Source organism: Lissotriton vulgaris, chromosome 3_1, assembly GCF_964263255.1.
Source record: "Lissotriton vulgaris chromosome 3_1, aLisVul1.2, whole genome shotgun sequence".
In the NCBI taxonomy this organism is placed as follows: Eukaryota; Metazoa; Chordata; class Amphibia; order Caudata; family Salamandridae; genus Lissotriton; species Lissotriton vulgaris.
Genome location: NC_141689.1, coordinates 1121744947 through 1121763099, shown reverse-complemented (window position 1 = coordinate 1121763099; position 18153 = coordinate 1121744947).

Sequence of the window (18153 nt, the reverse complement as noted above, 5' to 3'; positions counted from 1 at the left end):
CAAACCGAAGTGATACCGCTCCATTATTGTGCTTAACCTTGGCAAGTAGTGACGATCCAATTGTAATATGGCAATCTCATACTCATTTAAATTTCTTTGTTCTGCTGCAGGTTAATCTGGCAGGTGTTCTAAAACATCTTGTCCTTCACCACCCAGACAATGTAGAAGAAGAGCAAGTTTCCTTTCTGCACTCAAATTTGTACCACATAACCTGGCATAATTCGCAAACATTTTCTTCCACTTTTTCCACTTTACATTTGGTTCTCCAGGGCTAACTAATAAAAAGGCTGGTTGAGAAACATTCTGCATTTTTTTTTTAAAGGAAAAAAAAACTTTTATCTTCTTCTAATGCTCCCTTAAAATGTACCCTTGTTTACTTTTTTTTTTTAATTTAACAAGGCAGTTCATCACATTTAAGCTCTTTTCTTTTGTTTTGTTTTAAAATGCGTCAAAAATCAAATATAGAAAAGACTGAAGCAGTAAAGTGATCAAGTTTTCTTCTTTAAAGACTACTCTTTTTTTTTATTGAAAGAATAATTGTCTTCAGGTTTACTCAGCGCTGCTCTACACACAGTTAGAACGAGTAATTGTCTTAATATTGCTGAGTAATATTAAGCAACAATGCGCTCTCTTAATGGGAGTAAGAACGCATAACTTGGAACGTAGGTATTGTGACGAAAATGCACTGTCTTAGTGAGAGCTGGAACGCACTGATGAAACGCAGAACAATGCGCTCTCTTAATCGGAGATAGAACGCATAGCTTGGAACGTAAATATTGTGACGAAAATGCGCTGTCTTGAAACGCACTGATGAAACGCAGGTGACGTTGTGTAACGTGATAAGCGTAGCTCGCGCTCTCCTCAGGTGACGTTGTGTAACGTGATAAGCGTAGCTCGCGCTCTCCTCAGCTCGCGCTCCTCTCAGCTTGCGCTCCCTTTCACCTCACGATCTTTTTAAATAATTACTACTTGCGAGTTAGCTAATAAATTTAAATTTACGCCAAGTTTAATTTATCCCACCGCTCTCCCCACCATATAAAGACAAGCAAGAGAATCATGCTTAACGTCCTTTCTGCTGCAGGGAAGTCACCGCTTCACTTCATTAGATTCTGCCGCTGGAGGAGGGGTGTTATCAAATCTTCTTCGTGTTGAGGTTTTCCCGATCGTCGCCAAATTAATGTGGTGTTTACCACATAAAATAAGGAAGCAGGAGACATCAGATGCAGGTAAGTGGGTTTTAATAACCTCATCCACGAAGGCACAACGATCAACTGACTTCCAAAGAAGTCTACATTCTAACAGAGAACCCAAAGCAGGATTCTACAAATTAAAGGTACAGGGAATAAAGGGAATACAAGAAAGCATATTATCACACTCCTACCTACCACAGGGTCTCTTGCTGGCTTTCTTAGGGCGGGCTGAAAGGCCCACATGGGGAGATGCCCAGCATTTGAGGAGGGATTGGATATGTATCGGATGCTGCAGCTGCCACAACATGTTTTGTGTCAGTGTGCAAACCGCTCTCATGTCTCACTGACGTGCTCCTCGCTAAGCAGGACTAGATATAGGTATTTGGTGTCATTAGAGGGACAATGTTGGGCTTTAACTCTGCGGATGGTTCTTCTGAATCACACTGGATGTTTCCACATTTGGGAGGTGTTCACACAAGGGGAGAAGGTGTTCACTGTAACAAAACAGAAAAAGGCTACAGTTGAAGACCAGCATCTTACTGGAGTCTGGGGTACTGATCGTGGGCTCGGGCGGCAATGTATAATGGACGTGAGATGGTAGGTTAACAGACAAGAAGGGGGGTAACCGTCAGGGGAACATGGTTCCAGTTGGAGAGTTAGCATGATATCCTGTGATTTTTGGGGAAATAACTTGATAGCCAGGTGCCTACAGAACCAAGGTTTTTTTCCCTAACATTACCTGGGATTTTTTGCCATTATCAGGTTATTCACAGACTGTCAGATGGTTCGCTGTGAGGTGCTACGCTATAGTGCCCTTGTCCAGAACATCGGGGGTGCACTGCCAGATTCCAGGCATAGATGCAGTTCAAACGCCAGTTCGCCTTAACAGATGGGAATGTGAAATAAGGGCACACCGCAGTTGGAGGGAACTGAGGTAGTTGGCGTGAGTCTTTGGTGGCATGCAGGCGCGCATGTCCTTAGAAGGGGGGTTATTAGTAGGTGGAGGTAGGGACCTACCACTTATGGGAAAGACCACAGTAACAAGGTCTCAATATTTTATTCCATTGGTTATCGCTTGTTAGCTCACTGCAGTTGGTTAGGTGCAAGCTGCAACCAGTATAACATGCTTTGCCAAGGGGCCCCCTTTTTCCGGTGCATTGGGGGCCCCAGTTACAAAGGCATAGGTGCCGTTCTAGCATCAGTTCACCTCGACATATGCTGACGCACACTGCAGGTGGAGGGAGCGGAGGTGGTTGCAGTGAGTTTTTGGTGAAATATTTTAGGATTAAAAATAAATGAATACATGGAAATCCAAGCAACAGCAAATGTCAATTTTATGGATTAAATGCTTGTGCTTCCCAAACTCAAGGCACCAACATGAGACGTCTGGTCGACTTTGCTCGTGCAACGTCAAAGTTTCATGCCAACTGCAATACAGAAGGGTGTATAAATAATTACGCAAAAGAAAGACATATAGATGGGAAAGGCGCATCTTCTACACAGTCTACATATACATAATGGAGTGATTATATGATGGAGTGATTCTGACAATATGAGGCCACTATGCTTTCCACAGGCCTCAAAAAAGTTGAATTCACACTAACATTTGCATAATTACGACAATTCAAAGTTCATTTTGTATCATGGCCCAGAGTTACTCACAAACCGGGATTATGTTTAAAAGAAGAAAAAAAACACTAGTTCAGCTATAGTGTGGAGTATCCCATGCCCGCCTTCTCACTGGGGTAGTGTCCAAAGCCACCACGCCGGAGGGGGGAGGGAATTGGGGGATTCTAAGCGCTCCCTGCTCCTTATCCCCCCGCATTCCCACAACAGTGTAACAGAGGTCCAGGGGAGGGAGGTGTAGAATATACTATAAAAGGTATATAGGATGTCAGAAAAGTTGGGAAGTTTATGCAACGAAACTGGTTTCACATACAGGCGTTGGAAGGAGTCACAGCTTGCTTAACAGTTGCTAAAACAGATGATTTCTAGTGGGATTTTATACTGTAATACCAGTATTAATATATGGACGATCAGATTAACAAGGTTGTTATAAAAGGGTGCAAACACAATAGCCAATTAAACATTAAACAGAAGGAGTTTTTTCTCCAGAGATTCTTCACTTTTCGCATGTTAAAGTAAAAAAAAAAATACATACAATCGATTAGGCTACAGGGCATGAGGAAATAAAGACCACGTAGCCTAAACACAATTCGGTACTACCCAGTGAAAAGTGTAAACCAGTGATCGATTGGTACTAAAAGCAATTTACGTGCATACAGCACAGCAGGAGGACACCCTATCTCCCCCCCCCCCATATATATATTCTCTGGGATCGGCCACATTTGAATTAAAACCAAAAATTGGGCTTTTTGGGTTATGCAGCGGATACCAACAGCCAAAGGGGACAAAAGCAACAGCCCCCCACCTTTTGGTAAGCATAGCTAATTCAGACCGCACAACATAAGCCTCATCAGTTAGGCCATATAAAACAGCTCATATTAGCAGGTAACCCTGTATCACAGTATGTAGCTTGCAGGGATCAGCTCTCATTGCCCAGTTAGGCTCATGACTGGATACATGTATAACAGGCAGGAGTCTATCACTAGAATACATCCTCATCCACAAATATAGGATGCCAGAAGTTTATGGGGAACTTTATGTGGACATCGGTGCAAAAAGGCATGGAAAACTGTAATGCTTAAGCAGTATATTAAAGTCATTACTGGGATATTATTGTTCACCATTGCTGTGTTTTTGTTCTACTTCACAGAGTGCAGAACGATGTGGGTGTTCAAACATGGTTACCTCTCAAGGGCTGCAGACAGAGCTGGCGGCAATTAGGGGGAAATTCAGCATTCGTCCTTCAACGTTCAAGGGTGCACTGCTTTAAAGATTCAAACGTACCGCACCTGGTCAACAAATGCTAATGTTGTGATTATTGACTTCGGTAGGAAACAACTTGCCAACTATAGGAAGGGGCAACTTATTTCTCAGTATAAAGCAGGGGTACTCAAAAAACGGCCCGCGGGCCGCCAGCGGCCCGCCAAGCCTTTTTTGGCGGCCCGCGGACCTTTCCGATATCCTACCTGTGTTTAAAAAAAAAAAAATTTAAGAGTGTCCGCAAACACTGCGGTTGCAGCAGCGCTCTATGGGGGCCGGGTGATTCCAACAAAGGTCAGAGTGATGCATGGGTGCTAAGAAGAGGCGAAATACAACAATGCCTCATTAACAAGTAAGTGGTCTTGTGAAGTACTCGGGTGCGGCCGGCAAGCTGCCTCAGCCCTGTCTGACACACACGCACGCCAGGTGAGGTGACAGAGGGAGGGAGACAAAGTGAAAGGGAGGGGGGAGGAGGGAGAGAGAGTCAGAGGGAGTGAGGGAGAAAGACTTACTAGTGAATGTGGGTCTGCAAAACTGCCCAGAAGTGCTGGCCGTGTTTGTGCGAAGTTTATTTAAAGCACATTATTGCTCAATGTGATAAGGGGTCAAAAAGTAGTTTGTTGTGTCAGTGCTTAAGAGATTTCTTTTATTCTCTGCCATATGACTGCTGAGGAACAGCCCCGTCTGGCACTGAGTGAGGAAATACTCTTGGTGCATGTGTTAAATGCCTGACAGGTGACCAGGCGTGCGGAATGAATGAAAGAACACAAGGTCTTTCTAGATTCCAGTTGCTTCTAAACTCTGCTGTGCCAATGATCAGCATGTAGAGCCAATGCGATGCATGCCACCAGCATTACTATTACGTTTCTTACTTTTCACACTGTTAGAGACTGTGACATGGAGTAAAGAGGAAACAACCAAGTCGCTCGGTTTAAGAGTAAACCGTTTCCATAATTAAATTGAGAGTTGCATCCAGAGAATTCTGTATTTGCTAGGAATACAGATGTGACTTTTTGACCGTGGTATTAAAACAAAGATTGAGTAGCAAAGTTTTTGAGCCAGTAAATGGCATTTTTGAGCTGTGCTCTCCTACACCAGCCATCTAATTATGGACTTATGATATACATGAGCACTTTCACAATGTAAATGTGCCGCAACATGGGCCAAACAATTTGTACACATCCATGTAGTTGACATTATTCCACAACGCAAGACTAAATTGGGAATATGTTCTCTTGCCACAAAAGAAGATAAAATTGAGAAATTAATGCACTGCAATGTGAAAATATGCATCATTTAAATCAGTGGTGGTCGTGAAGTCCCTCTCCTATCTCCTTCAATACAGGATCACTTCCTGAAGGGCTATCAGTTAGAATTGTACTGTCTTTACATAAAGGTTTACTTGTCAGAAGTCTATAAATGGAGACAGAGAGGGGGGAGAAAAAGTGGGAGGGAGACGGAGAGGGAGGGAGGGAGACGGACGGAGCCAGAGCCGGAGGCAGATGGAGACGGAGCCCGAGGGAGACGGAGCCCGAGGGAGACGGAGCCGGAGGGAGACGGAGCCGGAGGGAGACGGAGCCGGAGGGAGACGGAGCCGGAGGGAGACGGAGCCGGAAGGAGACAGAGCCGGAGGGAGACAGATAGGGAGGGAGACAGAGGGAAGGAGATAGAGGGAGGGAGTCAGAGAGCGAGGGAGGCAGAGAGCGAGGGAGACAGAGAGCGAGGGAGACAGAGGGCGAGGGAGACAGAGAGGGGGAGACAGAGGGAGGGAGTCAGGGAAGGAGACAGAGAGAGAGAGAAGGAGGGAGAGGGAGGGAGACAGAGAGGAAGGGAGACAGAGGGTGACAGACAGGGAGACAGAGTGAGGGAGACAGAGAGGGGGGGGGACAGAGGGAGGGAGGGAGACAGTCAGAGTGAGGGTGAGAGAGAGAGGGAGTGAGACAGGGAGAGAGAGACAGTCAGAGTGAGGGTGACAGCGGGTGAGAGAGAGAGGTGTGTGTGTGTGCGTGCGCCGGGTCAGGTGGCTCAGTGGATGAAGGCGTCCGCTGCAGAGACCTGTGTTCAACCTCATGGTCACAGTTTTTATTTTGCTCTAGACCCGCCCCCCTCCCCCACTGACCCCGCCCCCACCAGTGCGGCCCCCAGCCACAAACTACACTGTAAATTTGGCCCCCGAGAGAAAGTTTGTGAGTACCCATGGTATAAAGGATTACCTCCTAACTTGGCCAGGAGCATGTATGATACAAAGTAGGATACTCTTAGATTATTCCCTGGAGGTCCCTGGCAGGGGCTCCATCCCAAGGAGGGAGCTATACAGTTGTCAGCTACAACCATAAAACAACCTCATGCCAAATCGTCGACAGAACATATAGGCAATATTTAATACAAAGTCTTGTAGGTGTATTCGAAGAATTGAGGCACAGCTATGGCAGGGGGGGGCCTTCCTGGCAGCGAAAGCTCCCAGAAAGGCTTGGCGGTACTTACAAAGTGATCCTACTTAAACTTAGCATCTGCCGAATGAGAACAGGCCACAAATAGGTAACAGTCAGGATCCAGATGTTACTGGCAAGCTACCGCAATGGCCTTGGGGGGTTGAACCGGAAGAAAAAAGTCCAGGGCGGAGCCTGTGGCCCGGAAGAAGTTGGTAGGTGTGATGGCACCGGAAGTGTACGGTCACCCGGTCGGGTTGGAAGCAGGCGCTTACCCAAAAGAAAAGGCATGATGATACCGGAAGTGAAAGGTCACCCGGTCGGGTTGGTAGCAGATGCTTACCCGGAATGAAAGGCGTGGTTGCCCTGGAAGAGAAAGGTCACTAGGTCGGGTTGGAAGCTGAAGTTTACCCGGAATAGAATGTGTGGTGGCACAGGAAGTGAAAGGTCACCCGGTCGGGTTGGAAGCAGACGCTTACTCGTAGTGAAAGGTCACCCGGTCGGGTTGGAAGCAGAAGCTTACCCGGAATATAATGTGTGATGGCACTGGAAGTGAAAGGTCACCCGGTCAGGGTGGAAGCAGATGCTTACCCAGAACGAAACGTGTGGTTGCAAAGGAAGTGAAAGGTCACCCGGTGGGGGGTTGATAGCAGATGCTTGACCACAGTGGAAGTAAATGATGGCCGGCACTGAATGTAGGGCACAGTGCTTCTGGCTATTGTACAGAGGTCACAGGCTTCCAAATAAATTGAAGTAATGCATGTTGAAGGATCGCTTGTAAGTTCAAACTGCCTAATAAACTGCGGCCTCAACTTTGCCATAACGTGAAATTGGTGTGGTCTAAGTTTGTGGGATCCGGGTGGGACGACCAGGTGAAGGGTGCCTTCGCTAAGCCTTCTGATTCACGCTTCTAGCACTCAATTATTAGGGATTGGTGTCCACACTGATTCTAGGCACCCCCAAAGGATATGTTGGTCTGTTAGTCCAGCTAGTTCACAGTGCCACTATTAGCCCCTCTTACCAAGGAGCAAATATTTTTGGGCAACTATCGAACATAAAAAACAAAATATAGAACAAGGGTCTGAGGGGAACCTTTGAAAGACCTGCTTGCATCCTATCCCCCGAATCTCTAATCACAAAACACAAAGGATGCTAAGGGTCTAGAGAACTATATCGGCTCACTTGATAAGTGGTGTACGAATATCAGTCCTAATTTATAAATACATATATCTGTGTACTTTTTAACATATATGTGTGTGTTTTCTGGTAGGAGAGAGTGCAACGCCACGCGATTAGTGACCAGTCCTTTAAGAAGGCTTTATCTGTAAGAAAAAGTCTGGGAGTGTTTGTCACCAGGAGACCTGTCGGAGCACATTTCCCATGTAGATATTCCGCCATAATTTGGCCATGTATAATGGTACGTGTATGGCTTTTCTTCAGGTTGAGGATAGTATCCCAGTCGCCAGGGGGGGTTTGTCCAGTCGTGTGGATGGAATCTAGCATGCTAGGATTTTCTGTGAGGATGGACTGTAACGTGTCATCATCAAAGGAAAAGCCGGCAAAATCCGCCATCTCGAGAGTCCGCTCAAAATACACAAAAAACAAAATATAGAACAAGGGTCTGAGGGGAACGTTTTAAAGACCTGCTTGCATCCTATCCCCCGAATCTCCAATCACAAAACACAAAGGATGCTAAGGGTCTAGAGAACTATATCGGCTCACTTGATAAGTGGTGTACGAATATCAGTCCTAATTTATAAATACATATATGTGTGTACTTTTTAACATATATGTGTGTGTTTTCTGGAAGGAGAGAGACATATAGATATATAGATATGTAAACCCATCAGCCCACTCATTGGTGGAAACTCGTCATCTGGGTTGTTTTGTACAGATTGGTACCATCCACACTTAACCCACTTCGTGATTGTGGGGTGATGGTGTGAATTTGACCAGAGCGAGAGAAAGATGTCTCGGCTGAGGGTCAGAAGTTGCAGTGCATGAAAAAGGTGTGAGTACAAAGAATAATAAAGGTGATTAAAATTGCCTATTATGATGCCGAGGGATAAATTTTAATAGAGTGGTCAACATAATGGCAAGGTTAAAAAGAGCAGGTGGAGATAGTATAACAACAAATATTACTATCAATGGTGTCTACGTGGTCAACATGTTTCAGCCTTGAAGGCTTTCGTCAGGACCTAAGAATATATACCACTACTGCAACAGAGAAAAGAATATATATAAGTGATGTACCTCACATATGACACAACCTACCCCAAACGGTCAACTGTTCGTGGGTATGGAGTCACTGTGATGAGAACTTTCTCTCCTATAACACAAAGGTGGCCGGTTAAGCCTAAGGTGCTTCATGATAATAAAAAACATTTTTGGTTCCATAACGCTAACTCGCACTAATTCTCTTATGACTTGTCACCGGGAGACCCGAGTTTTTCTTACACCATATGGAGTATACACACTTTCCTACTAACTTCTTACCACTACTATCAGGTTCATGAAGTATTCCATTCCTTTTAGCCTATTTTTTGGGCGAAGAATACTGTCCGATACTACAACACGAGACCGTACTTCCTTACGGTAATCTTTTGTTTCTTTACCATCTTTCATTAGAAATACTTGCGGATCGGAACAGTTTGCCTCCGCTTATACCAAACGTTTCCGGTACAACGCACGTACGTACCGAGGGCCTTTGGTATCACGCTGCGCTTTCGACCGTGCGGTCTCCTATTTGGTCCGCAATGTGTGAACACAGCGGCGTAGTGCGCTGATTGGACAAACGCTTCCGCCCATACCGAACGTCTTTGGTATTACGCTGTGCTGTCTACCGTGCGGTTTCCTACCTGGTCCGCAATGTGTAAACACAGCGTCGAAGTGCGCTGATTGGACAGCTGTTACTTTCCGCCGGGTACAAACATTTCCGGCTTAATTCTCTACGGCCTGTAACCAATAGGTAAGCTCGTTCGAGCTAAACCAATAACATCGCAAATGGTAACGGGCCCCTTTCAGGTCCGTCAGTACTGCATATAATAAACAATGTCCGTATGCCTCGTTACCTTCCCCTCGACTCAGTGGGAAGTACGAGGCAATGACGGACAGGTGGGTTCTGTGCGTGGCTGCACTATTGCAGAGTCTTTCTTTGGGACAATTCTCTGTTGTTGGGACCTTTTTCTAATCACTCTGGCGTTCCATACTTTGACATGCAGGGCTAAAATAACATGCCAGTATTTTAGTGATCAAGCTGAGTTTATTATGTTTTCCTAAACAAAACTGGGGACTTTTTACTATACGTGGACGTCACCATTGGGGCTGGTTTCTTCTTGCCATCTCCCTTTGTATTTGACAGAGCAACTAATGAGCATTTAATTCGATGTTGTTATTCAATATATCTTAGTAACAACTTGAGGCCATTGGTCCTTTTCTCTTTCCCCTCACAGGGCGTGGCCTCTTTCAACCTGAGCGAGTGCCAGGTGAGGTGAGGCTTCCTCCATACAAGTTATGGGTGAGTGTATATTTAGACAATAGTGCAACAGACAAATGTAGTTACACACTGTGTCAGATATGGTTATTTATGTCCATATGCATAAATTTCCTTTGTGTTATAGGAGAGAAAGTTGTCATCACAGTGACTCCATACCCACGAACAGTTGACCGTTTGGGGTAGGTTGTGTCATATGTGAGGTACATCACTTATATATATTCTTTTCACTGTTGCAGTAGTGGTATATATTCTTAGGTCCTGACAAAAGCCTTCAAGGCTGAAACATGTTGACCACGTAGACACCATTGATAGTAATATTTGTTGTTATACTATCTCCACCTGCTGTTTTTAACCTTGCCATTATGTTGACCACTCTATTAAAATTTATCCCTCGGCATCATAATAGGCAATTTTAATCACCATTATTATTCTTTGTACTCACACCTTTTTCATGCACTGCAACTTCTGACCCTTCAGCCGAGACATCTTTCTCTTGCTCTGGTCAAATTCACACCATCACCCCACAATCACGAAGTGGGTTAAGTGTGGATGGTACCAATCTGTACAAAACAACCCAGATGACGAGTTTCCACCAATGAGTGGGCTGATGGGTTTACATATCTATATATCTATATGTCTCTCTCCTTCCAGGAAACACACACATATATGTTAAAAAGTACACACATATATGTATTTATAAATTAGGACTGATATTCGTACACCACTTATCAAGTGAGCCGATATAGTTCTCTAGACCCTTAGCATCCTTTGTGTTTTGCAACTATCGAACATGACAACCCTGACCCCTCAGGGATTGTAGAAACAGTAGACTACTTTTTGTTCAGTCACATGTGCTCACTTTGTCTCAGAGAGATGCAGAGAATAAACGGTGGGGGCATTATTAAAAAGCATTTACTGAACCAGTGTCATCCTAGTGTTAAATACGTGTGCTTAAAAAATTATTAGACCAAAACATATATGATTATGAGCACCAGCAGGGTAAAGAAAAGGTACAATTCTACCATAGTGCTAAAACAATGAATATATGCAGGCAAATGAATACATGGCAGTAATATGTGCTCCTATGATGCAAACACTAACTAGAGGCACATGAGTGTACTTAGCATGTATGTAGGTGTATAGCCAAGAATCACCTCAGGATATCCATATGCTCTAATGTTTAGTTTTGTCTCTTGTAAGCAGCGGAAGCTGCAAATTTGAAGTAGAGCAGAACATCTTATGAGTTGAATCCTCTGCTCATCCTACCTACTGAGCTGACCTGATCACCTACAAATTGAGGCCTGGGCAGGGACCTGCTCCTTTTTCACCCAGCAACTCCACTGTCTGTGCTGCTCGCCCCGTTCACCTCTGCCTGGTAGGTGTTCAAGGCCCTCCTTCCTGGTGGTACAGTGGGAGAGCCTTCCTCGTCTGCTAGTCCACTGTTGTCTGTCATGTGTTTTGTGCTTGTTTTTCTGTCTTTGTTAATTGTGCCTGTAAATTTGTCTTTTTCTGTTTTTTGTGGCATTTTGCTGTTGTTTTCACTGTTTGTATTGTTCTTTCCTGTGCTGCTGTTGTGCCCATTTCTCCACCATTTTCCCACAACAGCTGCCCCCATGCCCCCCTTGCCAGTTCCCGCTCCTTCCTCCCAGCTGCGCTTCCCTCCCCCTCCCCTATTTAATGGTGGCTGCGCCAAAGGCAAGCCCGACCGCAACCAGTGCCAAGGACCTTGGATCTCCGGCCACCCTCTGCTATGATTCAGCTACCCTACGCGCACTCCACCCAGGAGGGGACCACAATTGCCAGCTGTGCATGCCGAACACCACCCACGGCCAGTTCTCCTGTCCTCGCTGCCGCCAGACCTTCACCATCCTCCGCACTCCCACGGTCACCACCCCCACGCCGGACGCCAACACCTCCGAAGCCGTGAAATGCATCCTCCTCAACATGCGCTCTCTGCACAGACACACTCTAGAGATCTGGGACCTCCTTGACACCCTTTCACCAGACGTCGCCTTCATCACAGAAACTTGGACCAACTCCCCCCAGCCCCGACATTGCCACCGCCATCTCAGACAGGTACAAGATCCAGAGGAAGGACCGCCCAGGAGGAGGACTTGCCCTCGCACACAAGAGATCCCTCCGACTCATGACCTCTAGGGCCCACCACCTAGCATTTCCATTTCCAGATCCAGACCAGCCCCAGAACGACCATAAGAGGCACCTTCGCCTACAGACCTCCCTGAACTCGAACTGCGTTCACCACCACCATCGCCGACCTCATTGCGCCCCACACCATCGACTCCATGCTCAACGGAGACTTCAAATTCCACCTTAGCGACCCCAACTCTGCCACCCTCCTGGACAACCATGCCAACCTCAGACTGAAATATCTCATCACCACTCCACCCACAAGGCAGGACACACCCTCTACCCCATCTTCGCAGGAAGTAATAACATCCACTTCAGCCATACTACGCAACCCCCATGGACGAGCCACCACTTCGTACACTTTCACATCAACAAACCCATGCCGCCCAAACTTGCTTTACGCCCTCCATGAAGAAACTAAAGCAAGGTCACTGAGGAGCAGCTCAACTCCACCCTCAACCGTGATGCCCCCACCATCTCGACTAACGCCAACCTTGCAGTTAAAGACCTCCACAGATGGATCACTAACCTTGCAGATGAGCTTGAACCCCAGCGTATCTCCGACAGACAATGGACCAGAAAGTCCACCTGATTCACCACCGACCTCCAAGAAGCCAGACGCACCTGCAGACGTTTCGAGAAGAACTGGAGAAACAGCAAATCCTCAGAAGACCGCACCACCTAAAAGAACGCCATGACGGAATACCACCAACACATCCTATCCACAGAAAGGATCTTCATCCGGAACAAGATCCTTGCCAACTCCAAGGAATTCTCCAGCGTCAACCAGGAATTCACCAAACCCCCAGCGAAACCACGAACATCACCCCCTCCCAGGACCTTTGCAACAAGCTCTGCTCCTACTTCCATCTGAAAATCAAGGGCCTCTACGACAACTTCAACGACAAGACACCTGACTCAGAAACCACTCCCTCCTCCAGCAATGCCGGCAAGCCCAGCATCTCCTTCTGAACCCTAGTCACCACCAAAAACACTGCATCGACGAGGAAAGGAATCCACTCAGGAGTCCCCATGGACCCCTGCCCCTCACATTTTCCACAGAGCTGCCATCGCTCTGGAACTACGATGCACCATTACCGGCATCTTCAAAACCGGCATCTTTCCTGACGACTTGAAACCTGTAGAAGTTAGATCTCTACTAAAGAAGCCCTCAGCAGATCCCACGCACCTCAAGAACTACCGACCCATCTCCCAACTCCCCTTCACAGCCAAACTCCAAGTTCAACTAACGATCTCCTCCCAATCACAGCACTGAGACCGCTCTACTCGCCGCCGCAGACGACATCCGCGACCAAGGACACAACACAGCCCTGATCTTACTCGTTCTCTGTGCAGCCTTCTACACCATCCATCACACACTCACCGCCAAACTCCACAACACTGGCATACAGGGAAGCGCCCTTGACTGTCTCTGCTTCTTTATCACTGGCAGAACCCAAAGAATCAGACTGCCACCCTTCCTCTTCGAACCCACGGAAATCAACTGCGGAGTACCCCAAGGATCGTCGCTCAGCCCCACGTTCTTCAACATCTACCTGGCCCCCCTCGCCTCCATCGTCAGACAGCACGGACTCAGCATAGTATCCTACGCCGACAACAGACAGCTCATCCTCTCCCTCACCAAGGTCCTCATCACCACCAGACTCCACTTCTAGGAAGTAGTGAAGGACGTTGCATCCTGGATGAGCAGCAGCTACCTGAAGCTCAACTCAGAGAAGACAAAGGTCTTCGTCCACGGACCCTCCCTCTCTACATGGGACTAAACCTGGTGGCCCACTGCCCTCTGCAGCAACCCCCGCCCCCACGGACCACGCCTGAAGCCTCGGCATCATACTCTACTCCTCCCTTTCCATGACCTGACAGGTAAAAGCCAACACCTCCACCTGCTTCAACACCCTCCACAACCTCCTAAAGACCATCAAATGGATACCCCCCTTCCAAATCAAGGAAGACCTCCACCCACGCACTCATAACCAGCAGACTGAACTACGGAAACGCTATCTATGCCGGGATAAACAAGTCTCTGCTCTGCAAACTCCAGACCATACAGAACACCACAGCCAGACTCGTCCTCTGCATCCCTCGACACAAACACATCACCCAACACCTGCACAACTTCCTCTATCTCCCAGTTGAGAAGAGAGAAAGTTTCAAGATACCCACCCACGCCTACAAATGCCTCCATAACACCCGACCCCAATGTCTCAACAATAGACTCTCACTCCACATACCCTAGAGGAACCTCCGATAGGCCGACCTGGCCGTCTCCGAACCCCCACGTATCCCCAGAGCAAGAACGGGTGGCAGAAACTTCTCCTACATTGCGGACAACACCTGGAACGAGCTCCCAATCGGCATCAGAAGCGCCGCCACCCAGCACATCTTCAGGAAGACCTTCAAGACCTGGCTGTTCGACTGATCAGAGCTGCCTCCCAGCACCTTGAGATCCTCCCGGGTGAGTAGCGCGCTTAAAGAATCCCTGATTGATTCATTGTAGCGCCAGCTCAGGGGATTCGCAAGGCTACAACATATCCTTGTAAATCTGATGCAGCCTTATGTTTGTGAAGTAGTGGAGTAAGGCTTTAAGCCATGACGGCTAACTCCTCACTCCGCCACTTTTTTGTACATATGACCCCAGGTTTTCCCTCCTCCCCTTGTGGGTTTGTGTGGCAGGCAGAAACCACGTGAAGCCAGTGAAGTCTCTTCAAAATTCACATAAGGGCAGTTCTTTAACATGCATAATGTTTTCATTTTAGTACATTTTATTTTCTGTCGCCTTGTGGAGCAGATTGAAGTGACTCCAAAATTCACACAACCGCATTTCTTAAACATGCGTATTATTTTCTATTTTGTTCATCTGATTTTCCTTCGCCTGTTTTATATTAAAGGTTGCTGCTTTGTGTCCACTGTGAGTTTGGCAAATAATTTAGTGGTTTTGGTATTTCTCTCTGCATTTCTTAATTTGTGCCAGATTTTCACCTTATTACTTATGATTTCACCCACCCATTATACATTAAGGGTTGCTCCTTTTTAGGTTTGAGCGTGACTGGCAGAATCTACATGAAACCGGTGAAGTATCTCTTTGCCCAACTTCATTTTTTTAAACATGCATATTTTCAACTTTGTACATCAGATTTTCTCTTGCCCATTATACATTAAGTGTTCATGATTTGTGTCTCTTGCCTGTATTACATTGTGTTGCTGCTTTGGATTTCTTAGTGTGTGAGATCTGAGCGTGATAGGCAGAAGCAGCTGGTGGAATGGCACCGTGGATCATGAGTATATGTCTATGGCCCTTTGTACCGAACAGTCTTTTGCTACCAAACCTGTGCATGGTCAACTATTTCTATTGCTAGCCTCAAGGCTTATGTTATTGCTTCATCCATGACCCCGCCCCCGATATATATGACTCTGAATTCTCTATGTCAAATAATGTCCACTCTTAAATCACTGTCCGAGACATTGTCGTCCTTCTCACCATTTTGTTTCCCTTTTGTGTCAAATCTGCCTAACTTTGGTCATTAGTATTAGGATCCAAGTACGGTTGGGGGAGACACAGGTGATTTCTAATTTATGTAGGCGCAAAAACAGAATTGTAAAGTATGTTTTAAATGCTGGTTGCCATGCAGTGAAATGGGTTGCCTAGAAAGGTCTGGTGCTGTTATCTGTTCAACATTGTGTGACTGACTCTTTGCCATACTTGTGTCCTGCCAGGAAACTTATGATTTCCTGTATACCAGGGCATCTACAGTTATGGAAAAAAAATGTTTTTGTAAGCAGCATAATTATTGACACAGCAATATAGTTTCCTATTCAACCTTGGATCGACAGTGAAGGGCTGAATACAAGATGGCTGCCGCCTTCAACGAGTGAGCGAAGCAGCGCATAATGTCCGCTGCAGCCTTTGATACCCTGGTGCTGCGTGAGGATATACCCATGCCGGGAGTGACATTGAGACAGAGATTGAGGTGAGATACTGATTGGGGCACCTGGATAAGCCTCTGTTGGCTGGCATCTCCTTCACCGAGACCTGCTATGCGGGAAAGCATGTGCGGCTGTCGTGACCCGGGTAGACTGGGTGCCACATGTTTCTGCCTGTGTGACGGCCTCCCAACTAGGTCTCCTGCGGGTGTTGGCACTGGCCTTGTGTTGTGATCAGCCCCCCTTCATGCCCATATTGAAGGGAGGCTGTCCTGCGGCCGGAGACCTCCTAGCATCCTGCCTCCAATCATCCATCACCAATAGCACTCTCCTTTGGGGATGGGTTTGATGCCCCCTATAACCGCGTCTGGTGGTGTGCCCCGCTGGGATCAGCGCTTACAGGGGTGATCACTGCCTGGACCGGGGCACACTTGGGTGCAGTGCCATTGTGATATAGTGATGTCACCTGGACTATATGCAGCCTCTCAGATTAGCACTAGGAATTGACCCCAAGCAGCCTGTTGCACTTTGGCAAGCCTCGCATTGTGGCCCGACTGGTGGATGGCCCCTGATGACAGATGAGCAGTCACGGGCCTAGACCCGGCACAACTTGACTAGGTGCAGCACTCAGATTCAGCAATTAATGCCAGGTGGGCTCCTGCAGGCTGGCACTATCTGCACTCCTTTGCCCAGAGACATAGCTCATGGTGGCCGCGCAGGCAGTTGCTGCCGATTTCATGTTCCACAGTGCCTACGTTGAGAGACCTCTGGCTCAGGTCTACAGAGGCCCTGTAAGACTAGGGACACGTTTCTTGCAAGCTTGCTGGAACTGTGGTACATCCAGTCCTGTTGTTCTTCTCCAGACCTCTTCTCCCCTACTGGAGTTTTTCTGGGCTTTAAGAGCAGGTCCACGTGCCGTCTCCCTACTGCCTCTGCCTTGCTTGTGCTCCAGCTGCTCCCTGCTGCATAGCCTCATTATGCCTGGCTCTCGCCTCTGCCTGTTTGCTATACTGCTATCAGTGTGCTGCATTCTCTCGTGCCCGATTATTGGATTTCCTAGTGTGCCATGTTCTCCCTACTGTCTTGACAATAATACTGTTGTCGGCCCATTCATTGTTCCGTGGTACCTCCATTCCTTATTGTAAGACTGGTTGTAAAAATTGTGGTACATTGTGTTCCCTCATTATTGCCTGTTCTCTCTCGGTCCCTCTTGCCTGTTTTGGCTTCTCATTTTCTTTCCGCCAATGCCCCTCGCTGTTGTTTCCTCTTCCCTTCCCACGACCTACTTAAAGTAGGCTGCAGAGCGGCCAGCTTACCAAAGGCAAGCCTGAACATCGGCGTCAAGTAACTTGTCACCAACCCATCTCAGGACACATGCTCTACCCCATTTTCACGTCCACAGACCTAGTCCAATGCAATCATGTCTCACAGCTCAGCTGGGCCAACCACTACAGCATCCACTTCACCATCTCAAGACTTACCAACACTGGCACCATGCCCCCAACACCATGTGCAGCAGAAATTGGAAAAAACTATCAGAAGAACAGTGGAACAAGGCTCTCAACTCTCACCTCTCACCTCCCAGACCCAGAACAGACTGTGAAGAACTTCTCCAAGTGGATCATATAATGCATCAACACAGTTGCCCCTGCCAAATTCAGATGATTTGCCGGACGAGCCATCTGGTTCATCACAGAGCTGAAATCCACCAAATGTAACTGCTGGCAAGAAGAAAGGAAATGGCGCACCAGCAAAGAGACAGGCACCCATACCACCTTTAAGACCGAACAAACCAGTACCACCCCCTCCTGCAAGAAACAAAGAAGAACGCTCTAGCAGACCTCATAGAAGCCAACACAAACAACAGCAAAGAGCTCTTCGCCATTGTGGAGTTCTCCAACCCTGCAGCCACCGAGAACGACACCACCCCTTCCCTAGAACTGTGTGACACCCTAACTATCTTCTTCTACGACAAGATCTGTCAACTATGAAAATTTCAAAACCCAAACCCCCTGCCTCTTACAGCATCAGCCTGCTCACACCCACAAACGCAAACCCCCAA